This window comes from Heptranchias perlo, chromosome 15, assembly GCF_035084215.1.
Source record: "Heptranchias perlo isolate sHepPer1 chromosome 15, sHepPer1.hap1, whole genome shotgun sequence".
NCBI lineage: Eukaryota > Metazoa > Chordata > Chondrichthyes > Hexanchiformes > Hexanchidae > Heptranchias > Heptranchias perlo.
This window is the reverse complement of record NC_090339.1, coordinates 29061648-29074241: the sequence shown is the minus strand read 5'-3', so window position 1 is coordinate 29074241 and position 12594 is coordinate 29061648. Positions and strand designations below refer to the sequence as shown.

At 40.3% G+C, this 12594-nt stretch overlaps 1 long non-coding RNA gene across 5 annotated transcripts in view; it reads left to right on the top strand.

Moving 5' to 3' along the window:
- LOC137332940 (uncharacterized) overlaps positions 1-12594 on the top strand; it is an 88787-nt gene that overhangs the window by 21478 nt on the left and 54715 nt on the right. For 2 of the 5 annotated variants that reach the window (XR_010965762.1, XR_010965764.1), the window contains exons 5-6: positions 153-368; positions 956-1156. This is a non-coding gene — a long non-coding RNA (uncharacterized lncRNA). Of the gene's footprint in view, positions 1-152; positions 369-955; positions 1157-5582; positions 5828-5914; positions 6622-12594 lie in introns of those variants that run through there. The other 3 variants (XR_010965761.1, XR_010965760.1, XR_010965763.1) reach the window with 3 other exon arrangements.

Genomic DNA, 12594 nt, shown 5'->3' with positions numbered 1-12594 from the left:
TGCCACAACTTGCCCTGTTGGAGCTGCTCATTACTGGTTGTACTTGCTTTCTTCTGCTGGCCTGTACAGGTTATTCCAATTGGTCGAGCTGACCACCATGACAGCTGCCCTCTCCATACAATGTTACTGGTGTCTCCATTTGCTTTAAAAAGGACGATGAGTTCAACAGCGCTCACTGTTGTTCATGGCCAATGTTCGCACATATGCAGACAAACATGGAAATCTGGAACATGTTCTTCCTGGTTCACCGACGATCCGACAGGTTTTCCTTAAAGTGATCTCGCCGACTGCAATCAATCGAATCAACGGACCGGCGCCAACTTGCTGTTCTGCCCAGCTGGAAGCTAACCAATATCGCCACAAAACAGGTACATTTAAATATACCACGTCGAAAATAAGTCTTAATGACTGCCAAACAACTAAAAATTAACTTTTAAAAACGTGGAATCTCATTACTCCTTATTTTAATCGTTTTTGGTCATTAAAAAAAAAAATTAATTAAAAAATTTGATTTTTTAAAACTTTTTCCTTCTGTTTCTTTTATTTAATTCAATTTTTTTTATTCGTTCATGGGATGTGGGTGTCGCTGGGAAGGCCAGCATTTATTGCCCATCCCAAATTGCCCTTGAGAAGGTGGTGGTGAGCCGCCTTCATGAACAACTGAGTGGCTTGCTCGGCCATTTCAGAGGGCAATTAAGAATCAACCACATTGCTGTGGGTCTGGAGTCACATATAGGCCAGACCAGGTAAGGACGGCAGGTTTCCTTCCCTAAAGGACATTAGTGAACCAGATGGGTTTTTACGACAATCCGGTAGTTTCATGGCCACCATTACTGATACTAGTTTTTTTTTATTCCAAATGTTATTTAATTAATTGAAATTATTAATTAATTATTTCTTACTCTCCCATTTTTCGCAATCTGTAACTGTTTTACAAATGATTTTATTGTTGCAGCTTTCACTTTCTGGTTTTTACGAGGCAGCTTGTTTTGAATGTTCATGGCTTGTCAAGGATGCTGCAATCTGATTGGTCGAGGGGAGAGATCGATCTTCTTGTTTCTCCCATAGGTCCTAGCTTCGTTGGAGCTAATGCTGGGCTCTTCTCTGTTTCCTATTAGAGGAAGTTCCCTCAGTAAAGACCACAGTAAGTCAGTGGGTGAGTATAAATCTATGGAGCGGTTTGCCGCTCAGAGCAATTTATGGGCCATTATCAGCCTATTCCATATATTCAACACTGTGTAAAGCAATAAAATCTAAACTGTCTGTTCACCTTCCCTGGATTTTCCCTGACATCTCAGGGGTAATTTTAACCCTCAAGGACGGGTGGGTTGGGGGCTGGTGGGAAGCTAAAAATTGTAAAATTGTAAAACCCGACCCCAGCTCATCTCCAACCTGCCCACTCCCGGTTTTAACGGAGGCGGGTTGAGGGGACGGGTCGGGGGGACCAGTGACCAATCTGCTTTCAGGAGGCGGGTCGGTCAGTAAAATCTTTTAAGGAGGTTACGTGCCTCCATTTTAATAACTTTTTTATTTTAACTCCTGGGGGCCGGGATTCCCAGGGCTCGTGATTCTCACCACGTAAGAGAAGGTGAGAAGGCCCAGAGCAACAGATGAGTGCATTTATTGCACTGCTTGTGAGCCTGGAGGAGCAGGAGTGTTTCCTCCAGGCCCAACAAGCTTGTCTGCCGTGATAGAATCATAGAATCATAGAATCATAGAAGTTACAACATGGAAACAGGCCCTTCGGCCCAACATGTCCATGTCGCCCAGTTTATACCACTAAGCTAGTCCCAATTGCCTGCACTTGGCCCATATCCCTCGATACCCATCTTCCCCATGTAACTGTCCAAATGCTTTTTAAAAGACAAAATTGTACCCGCCTCTACTACTGCCTCTGGCAGCTCGTTCCAGACACTCACCACCCTTTGAGTGAAAAAATTGCCCCTCTGGATCCTTTTGTATCTCTCCCCTCTCACCTTAAATCTGTGCCCCCTCGTTATAGACTCCCCTACCTTTGGGAAAAGATTTTGACTATCGACCTTATCTATGCCCCTCATTATTTTATAGACTTCTATAAGATCACCCCTTAACCTCCTACTCTCCAGGGAATAAAGTCCCAGTCTGTCTAACCTCTCCCTGTAAGTCAAACCATCAAGTCCCGGTAGCATCCTAGTAAATCTTTTCTGCACTCTTTCTAGTTTAATAATATCCTTTCTATAATAGGGTGACCAGAACTGTACACAGTACTCCAAGTGTGGCCTCACCAATGCCCTGTACAACTTCAACAAGACATCCCAACTCCTGCATTCAATGTTCTGACCAATGAAACCAAGCATGCTGAATGCCTTCTTCACCACCCTATCCACCTGTGACTCCACTTTCAAGGAGCTATGAATCTGTACTCCTAGATCTCTTTGTTCTATAACTCTCCCCAACGCCCTACCATTAACGGAGTAGGTCCTGGCCCGATTCGATCTACCAAAATGCATCACCTCACATTTATCTAAATTAAACTCCATCTGCCATTCATCGGCCCACTGGCCCAATTTATCAAGATCCCGTTGCAATCCTAGATAACCTTCTTCACTGTCCACAATGCCACCAATCTTGGTGTCATCTGCAAACTTACTAACCATGCCTCCTAAATTCTCATCCAAATCATTAATATAAATAACAAATAACAGCGGACCCAGCACCGATCCCTGAGGCACACCGCTGGACACAGGCATCCAGTTTGAAAAACAACCCTCGACAACCACCCTCTGTCTTCTGTCGTCAAGCCAATTTTGTATCCAATTGGCTACCTCACCTTGGATCCCATGAGATTTAACCTTATGTAACAACCTACCATGCGGTACCTTGTCAAATGCTTTGCTGAAGTCCATGTAGACCACGTCTACTGCACAGCCCTCATCTATCTTCTTGGTTACCCCTTCAAAAAACTCAATCAAATTCGTGAGACATGATTTTCCTCTCACAAAACCATGCTGACTGTTCCTAATTAGTCCCTGCCTCTCCAAATGCCTGTAGATTCTGTCCCTCAGAATACCCTCTAACAACTTACCCACTACAGATGTCAGGCTCACTGGTCTGTAGTTCCCAGGCTTTTCCCTGCCGCCCTTCTTAAACAAAGGCACAACATTTGCTACCCTCCAATCTTCAGGCACCTCACCTGTAGCGGTGGATGATTCAAATATCTCTGCTAGGGGACCCGCAATTTCCTCCCTAACCTCCCATAACGTCCTGGGATACATTTCATCAGGTCCCGGAGATTTATCTATCTTGATGCGCGTTAAGACTTCCAGCACCTCCCTCTCTGTAATATGTACACTCCTCAAGACATCACTATTTATTTCCCCAAGTTCCCTAACATCCATGCCTTTCTCAACCGTAAATACCGATGTGAAATATTCATTCAGGATCTCACCCATCTCTTGTGGTTCCGCACATAGATGACCTTGTTGATCCTTAAGAGGCCTTACTCTCTCCCTAGTTACCCTTTTGCCCTTTATGTATTTGTAGAAGCTCTTTGGATTCACCTTTGCCTGATCTGCCAAAGCAATCTCATATCCCCTTTTTGCCCTCCTGATTTCTCTCTTAACTCTACTCCGGCAATCTCTATACTCTTCAAGGGATCCACTTGATCCCAGCTGCCTATGCATGTCATATGCCTCCTTCTTATTTTTGACTAGTGCCTCAATCTCCCGAGTCATCCAAGGTTCCCTACTTCTACCAGCCTTGCCCTTCACTTTATAAGGAATGTGCTTACACTGAACCCTGGTTAACACACTTTTGAAAGCCTCCCACTTACCAGACGTCCCTTTGCCTGCCAACAGACTCTCCCAATCAACTTCTGAAAGTTCCTGTCTAATACCATCAAAATTGGCCTTTCCCCAATTTAGAATTTTAACTTTTGGGCCAGACCTATCCTTCTCCATAGCTATCTTAAAACTAATGGAATTATGATCACTGGTCCCAAAGTGATCCCTCACTAACACTTCTGTCACCTGCCCTTCCTTATTTCCCAAGAGGAGGTCAAGTTTTGCCCCCTCTCTAGTCGGGCCATCCACATACTGAATGAGAAATTCCTCCTGAATACACTCAACAAATTTCTCTCCATCCAAGCCCCTAATGCTATGGCTGTCCCAGTCAATGTTGGGAAAGTTAAAGTCCCCTACTATTACCACCCTATTTTTCTTGCAGCTGTCTGTAATCTCCTTGATTGGCCTCACCCTCCCCCCTCCCCCCCGATGTCTCCGACACCCCCCTCCCCATGACCGACCCTCCCCTCCACGATGACCGACTCCCCCAATGACTGACCCTCCCCCCGATGACTGACCCTCCCCCTGATGTCTCCGACCATCCCACGATGTCTGATCCAGCCCTCGATGTCTAGCACAACCCCACCTCATGACCGTCCCGACCCCGTCCCAATAACCGCGCCCCCACTGTGACCGCCTCCAACCCCACCACCGCCAACCACCCCTCCCCCCCCCCCAGATGTCCGGCCCCAACCGCCCCGATATCTGACTTACCTTGCATTCACTCACTGGCTGCTCTCCCATCTGACAGGCAATAAGGCTGTCAATCTGGCTGGCTGTTGTGTGGGAAACCTGCTGAAACCTGCCGTAAAAGACGTCCTGACTTCAAAATCAGCAGGACATCTGGGAAACCCATACTTCCAGATTTCCCATATGGAAATCCTCCCCATCCCCCCCGCTCCCTCGTAAAATTCCAGGCCCTTATATCAGTTGGCTATAGAGAACTCCGGCAGTGATAGTGGAGCATTCATTTTGCCTTTTTAATTGTTGAGCTGTTAGACTAGCAGGACAAGGAAAGAGGGATGCAATTGCAGGAAAAAGAGACAAATACACCTAAAATACTTCTGTGACTAGTTAATAAGAAGATAGATGAGATTCTCTGTTTAAATTGTGCTTCAAGTTACTGTTACACAATATGTCAGCCTTAATAATAATTGTCAGCTTTGAGAGATTGTAATTCAAAGCACAAACCCAGATGGGAATATTTGGAATTCAATAGGGTGTTTGACAATCTCATTACATTGGGCATTTAGCAATCAGTAAAAATATTAATGTGATCAGTAATCTATAGAATTCAATTACAAAGGATGACAGCCACGTTAAATCTACAGTAATCCTCTTAGAATTACAATGCACTCTAGTTTATCAATACTCAAATAAATTGAGGGATTAAACTGACAGTGCAGTTAATTTAAAATGCTGTACTTTTAATAGAGAGACTACTGTTGGTGATATCAATGAGAAAGATATCTGTAGTTGCTGAATAATATGTGCTGAAAAATCCTAGAATCTTCACTTCTGTTGTGCATCTAATTACTTTGTTTAGACCTTTAACCTAATTCCTGCCAAGTGCATCTTTATCCACCTAATTTAAACCCAGATTAAACCAGTTTGAATCAGCCAGAAACATAATGGTTCAGCACAGGTTTCACTTCAAGGCTTCTGATACACTTGTAAAATATGTATGACTTTGGGTTTAATCTATTTGTTTTTCTCTTTCTGATTGGTTATTTTTTCACTGTTATCTCTAAACACCAATAGAAGAAGCTGTTACCAATTTATGGGAACATCAAAAGAAACAATGGGCCTGATATACAAGCTGACAGAATATTAAAGTAGATTATATTATCAGCAATTTCTGGCTTGCAAAGCAGAACATCCTGACATAAACCATTTTGATGGGATTCTTTTTCACAAGCCATTTTGGCGTTCACACGACAGGAATTTGGATTCTCACTTCAGATGCTTTTGGTCTTCCTGAATTTGTCCAATGACTGCAATTTGAACTTGTTTAAAAATAAGTGAATTATTTAGATTTAAATTGTTATTTTTTAATTTTCTCTTGATTATACGATTTTCTCTTCATGCTACAGACCTAATCCTTTCATTACACCTTGGTGTAGAGAAACATAACAAAGAGGAAGAAAGAAATGATTTTTACTGCCTCAGAAAGTCACTATTAAAGATTTTTCAATTTATGCGAGGTCCAGTGTCAGGCCATTCATCCAATTCCTTTCTCTACTGTTTTAACAAAAGTTGCTAATCAATTTGTATAAAAATGTTAGACAGACGAATTTCTTATGAATGTGTTAACATAAATATAAGTCATCTGAAAAAAGGAGAGCACATCAGAACCCTTGAAACATAAGAGCCAGGCCTGAAATTTCTCTGTTAATGAAAATGGGAAATTCCTTTTCTTTCCATAATTAATGATCTGTAAACAAAATCACAGGAATGTGTGACTTTGAGATGTAATTTCTGAGAACGTGATTTTGCTAGTGAGTCATCAGTTATGAAGAAAAACAGGGGTAATTTTCCAACTTTGTGTTTCTGGCGGGGAGCAGTGTTTGGTTAGCAGTGTATTTTAGAAATTCAAGCATATGGTTCTCTGACCATTAATGTAAATGATTGGAAAATGATGTATCACGCTCTTGAATTTCCGATATGCAAGCTCACTGGATTGTTGTGTAAATTCTGTAAATGGACAATATAAAAATAGTTTAAAAGCCTTACTGCTAAAATACATTGAAGTCTTAAAAACACTGCTTTATTTTTGTTGCTTAATTTTGTACAGGCTGGCAGTGGTAGTGATTACTTAACATATTTTTTAAAAAATCAATATAAATTTATTGTTGATATTTTCAATGTATTTTATGTGGCAATTCACTGAAGGATTTATCTTTATTACTTCATTGTTCAGTGCCTTTTCCTCCTCTATGTCAGACACTTGTTAAGATTGTGTCCTTCAACAAATTGTTAGTCAGTAACATTATCTTATGCAATAAGTTCACTCAGCCAGACCACCGGGAAGGAAAAATCAGCAAGTGAGTAATCCCAGCTCATAGGAATGTGCAGAACCTGAAAAGATCATTATGGATTGTCAAGCCTGTTCTAAAGTTTGTAAAATATCATACACCACTCTGCCTCTCATACCTTTTAATTATTTCCCTCACCAAGTATCGATCCAGTTCTCTTGATTTTGCTAACATAATCTGCCTCCACTTCTTCCCCAGGCAATCCATTCCACACATTTACCATCTTCCTCGATCTGATAATTAGATCCAAACTGCCTGTTCACCTTTCTTTTTCTGAGCTTGAATCTGTAGCCCTTGTTGTAGAATTTGACTGTACCAAACATATTATTATGCCTCAGTTTGTCTCTGTACCCTAGCATCTTGAATTTTTAACTAGGTTATTTCCTGAACATTCCTAATTAGCTTATCCATATAGTCCAGCTGCTAGCCCTAGTTATCAATTAATCATCCTTCTCTGTACCCCCAGTCTTTCTAATCTCATTACTCAGACCTTATCTATATTAAATGACATTTGTAACTTGTCAATTGAAATTCCCAAACTAACCCCCTTCCGCCAGCTGTATTTTGTCTACTTATTCCCTGTTATTTGAAAACCTCTGAACCCTAGAATTTCTTCAGGATATGAAATTCTTTTTACAAAATACATATACTAACTGAGATCTATGGAACAGCATGCTTTAATACTGACACTGAGTTTGGCTGTGCTGAGGTATATACTGTGAACAAAATCAATCAAGTATCATACAGTTATTTCTAAACATGGATACATTTTGGCTCTACCAGTTACTGTACTTTGTTTAACTTATCAGTAGGATACAGAAATATGAAATATACTGAGCTTATACCATGACCTTAACACAGCCTTCTGTTTTTTTGAACCTCTTGTGATCCATAGACCTGCTGCTGGATGGGCTTGATAGCCTGGCTGTGATGGCTTCCTGTCTCCATCTAGCTTTAGCCTACATTAAAAAAAATCTTTTAATCTTTTGTGTGCCTGTTCAGATGGATGGCACTTTTTTGAAGAAGAGCAGGGAGTTCTCCCAGGCACATGCCACATGCCATATTGGATCCTTTTGCCTCCATTTTTTGCCTGACAAACGGACGCTGTGCGATCCAATTTTCAGTCCCCAGTGCCCTGGCCAACATTCCTCTCTTTACCAACACCACCGAAACAGATTAACTGGTCACTCATCTCATTGTTGTTTGGGGAACCTTCTTGTGCACAAATTGGCTGCTGCGATTGCCTAAAAAATATTAATAACTACACTTGAAAAGTAATTCATTGGCTGCAAAATCCTTTGGAATATCCTGTGTATGTGAAAGTTGCTATATAATTGCAATTCTTTCTCTCTTCTGCATGTATGCTGATGCCAGCCAGCTCTACCTCTGCATCACCTCTCTCAACTTTTCTACTTCATCTGTGCTCTCAGAGCCGCAATTTGCTCCAGCTAATGACTGGGACAATTGAAGTCACCGTCAACATCACAAACTCTATACCTTTGCAACACTGCACCTTATTTTCCTGCCCCTTCTGCCAATGTTAGGCCCTGCTAAGGGGCAGGCCTGCACAGAGATGCCCACAGGCCATATAATTAGCCCAGCATAGGCAATCCCAGCGACCCTGGGGTTGGACAGTGTCATTCTACTATGTGTACTGCTACCAGCTTTACTGAAAACTGAAATATTTAGTAATATTGGATATTGATCAATCTCCCAGACCTTATCAAAGAAAAAAACACACATAATCAGGAAGCCAAATTTACACCCTTCTGCGTCATATGTGTTAAACCCATGATTTGGAAATAATGTCTCATCAAAAGCAAAAATTTACACAACAGTTTCTATTAAAGAGGAACATGTGCTAAATGATAGACTTGTCTTTAATACGGATGTTAAATAAACTATGTTGATATTTCTACACAGTAAAAAGTAAAAAATAAAAAGCAGTTAATTTCATTAGTGATTGACGTTACTGGAAAAAAAAACACGACGTAGGTTACATTCCTGAACAACATTCTCCATAGGGATAGCCTCTGAATAAAATAGTGCATCTGCTACCAGTGACAATTGAGGCTGCCCCAACAATCACTCAAGCTTGGTCATTAGAACATGCCAAGAAAGTCTGACTGGTGACATCCCGGAGCTGTGTGGAGAAGAGTGATTGGTTCCAAACCAGATTAATTTGCAGATTAGAGATCAAACTAATCTGCTCCACTTACTACACCAAACCAATTTGCTTACCATAACTATGGTTGGTTGTCTTTTGAAAAATGTTAGATTTGCATCTAAAGCAGACTTCATGCACTCAGTAGATCCTTGTCACAATGGAGATGGAACTTTTGCTCCCGCCGACTTTATCCTTTGCACATAAAAGTTTGTCCATATTCCACTGCTGAGAAAGCCAACATCTCATGGTGAGAGAGAATCATTGTCATTATTGCATACCAGACAGGATGCATTTGTGTGCCCTGTCTGCAGCTAACAAGCATCTTCCCCTCCCTCTTAAACCTTCATCTGTGAAACTGGGGAAGAAGGAATAAGAGCCTGTAGCCAAAGCTTGGTTTTGTGCTTGTAATGTATACAGATACAATTTTCCCATGGACATGACCAAATTGCTCATGATCTACTGTAAAAGACAGAAAAATTGAGTAACATTTTGTTGTATTTGCCCCAAGGAACTACTTTAACCGATAAGGTATCTTTCACACAGAATTGTTTTAAATAAGAATATTCAGTACAGTTACAGTGAAACATTCCAACAATGACAGACATAATTCAGACTGATTTCCTGACTGGCTCTGATCCTGCACAGAATGTAATTTGCACACAAATAGACCTGATGAAGTTTTCAAACCTCAGAGCAATTTTGAAAACTTGGGTCTCCTGAACCTCGAGGAATCTGTAAATATTTCATAAGAAGTAGTAGGAGGCTAAAGATCTGATTGTCATCCCACAAGCAATGTTGTATCCTTTGAATTTTCAGTTGTTGAATTCTGTTTGGAGAATGTTACAATTTAATATTTTGTTTCAGTTTTTCTTTGCAATGTACTTTTTCAGTGTTCAGTGGTTCAGGGCTCCCTGACGCTCCACTGTCCTTCTCGGAGATGTTCATATTGAAGATCTTTGATTTCTAAAACTTGCATTAGACCGCGCTCGTCCTTCAAGACATTCACCGAATGTTCCTGTTATTTGAAACAGTTTATTCAGAGTGTGAATTACTACTCCAAGGAATCTGAAAATAGCATTTTGTGGTTTTCAGCTATAAATCTGTGACGCAAGCATGAGTCACACTTCTGTTGCGAATTATGAAATGCTTTCTCTGCAAGCTTTTCAGCCCCATAAAACATACGCCTGAAAGGTGCTCGAACTTTAACAAACCAAAGAATCAGCTTTAGGCTGGGGGTGAGAGAAGTTCATCGTAGTGAAATTTTAATATTTTTAAGGAGGAATTGTTATAAAACCTCAGAGTTGGAAAAAATGTGATCAGTCTGCAGCACAAGTCCACTTTTCTAGGGAATCTACTGCAAGGGGAAAACAGCGAAGCTTCCTCAATGACTTAGTGAGTTACCGTACTGTCTGGTATCGTATTAAGCCATACAGACCTAATCACAGCCAGGACAGCAGTTGGGACGATATAGTTGACCTCAATGCTCTAGAATGGGGTGGAGAAAAGGCCAGCCACAATTCTTACTCTTCGTTGCTATCCGGTGGCCCTTGCTATCCAGTGTGCCAGCATGGAAAAGCAGGATAGGGCTCAACTGTGATGTCCTCCATAGTTGAATAGCCTGATCACATTCACTGGGTTCTCATCTAAAGGCACATGGGTAAAGTAAGGGAGGGCTGCTGGTGGCCACGAAACTGTACTCCACTAAGAATTAACTGCAGGGACAGAAGGGGAGAAAATTAGTGGGGAAAATGCTAAATCAATGTGAAAACTGCATTGAAACTGTGCAGCATGTGCGGCACCTATTATAATAAACTGTTAGAACTTGTGCTGTCTCCTCATGATTCAAATCCTATTGAGGGTACAAATAGATTCATTATGCTGGATATTAAACACAGTGCCCAGTATAAGTGCAATGCAGTTGAATGTGTTGAACAGGAATTTGGCACAAAAGTATAATTTGAAATCTGCATGTAAAGCACTCACCAGCCAATAAGACTTTTAACAAGTCTCATTAAATAAAAATACTTATACCCTAGTCATTTGTATTCACTAATCTCATCTTATGCTCTCAACTCCATTGCTCGTCTGAGGATTTGTAATAACAGCAAATTGTGGTTTAGCATAAAATTTGTAGCTACTTTTTCAGGTTATTCAATATTAATTATACTGAACTGACTAGAATTGTTACAATCTTTGTGAAACATTCACACAAGATGGGGCATTTTAACATATCAGACTTACACACTGATGTGTTAGTGACTTAATGCTCCTTTTATGCCATAGAATTTGTGCTTAGCTTTAATGGTCTGCTGAATGCTATTCCACGTTGATTGATTGTTTTCATTTGCCACTGCAGTGGGATGAGCCATGAAGTGAGTGAATAATCAGTAGCAACAAATCACCTTGTTTGCTTTTTCTTTCTGCTCCAGGGCACACACTTAAATTTCCCTGAGAAAGCAGTAAAACTTCTGAATTTGGTTGCACATATGTCCAATCATCCTTTCGTTAATGTGATGAAGCTTGGGCGGGAAATGTGAAGACTCTGGGCAGAAATCTACGGTAATCTGATGTCTATTTACCTTACAGCATCATTACCAGCAGCACACAACTGCACCGCTGTAAGGTAAATGAGGCGGAACTGTGACTGAAATGCATGATTAGTTGACTTCTCTGGTGCATAAAGTGTCGCACTATTTTTTGCATAATATCCCAATAAGCTTATTTTTCAACAATAATGCAATAAAACAGGAAATATTGCCACATGCCAAAATTTAATGCAATGAGCAAGAGATAGATAATTTAAGTTAACCAGGCAGTTATTGCAATTTACATGCTGGCAACCATGAAACAATATTCAGGCTGTCCATGTGATAACTTTAGACAATGATTGTTTTCTTGGTTGAAGTACATATCACGCTGTTAGTAATACTATGTGACAGGGCTATATAATTTTCTCATATATCTTGACATACATATATAATATTTAAACAGACATTACAAGATGCATTAGCTTGTTCCAATATACCTTGAACATGTATACCCTCCCTCAGTCTTCCCTTCATCCTATAACCTACAAGCTTTTGAAACACTAGCTTGGCATCATCTAATCACTAAGTCTTTATCTATCTTTTTATCCTTGGTAAAATTCTGCACTATAGGCCTTGTTGGAAGCCAGGTGAAAATATAGTCTGTGAAGTAACCACAAACATTCAGAGAGATTATAATAAAGCCATCTTCTTCTTTGTTCAAATTGACCTTTAAACATAAAAGGAGATTTAAATAGAATGCTGCCCAGTTTGAATAGGTCGTCTTCTCATAATTTCCAACCTAATCTCTCGTCGTTCCTGAAAAGGTGAAACCATGGTTGCCGGGCTCATTGACTAAGGAACAATTTTAAGAATTTTATGTTGATTATTATAAAAATAATGCAAAAAGCTAATAACATTGGATTTAAAGACACATTGTGACTTTAAATATTACATTAACAAAAGAAATAGCTGCAAAAAGACTACTAGAGTTAGCAAATTGTATCTAGCTCAATTATTCAAGTTACTAAAGTTTAAGATTTTTA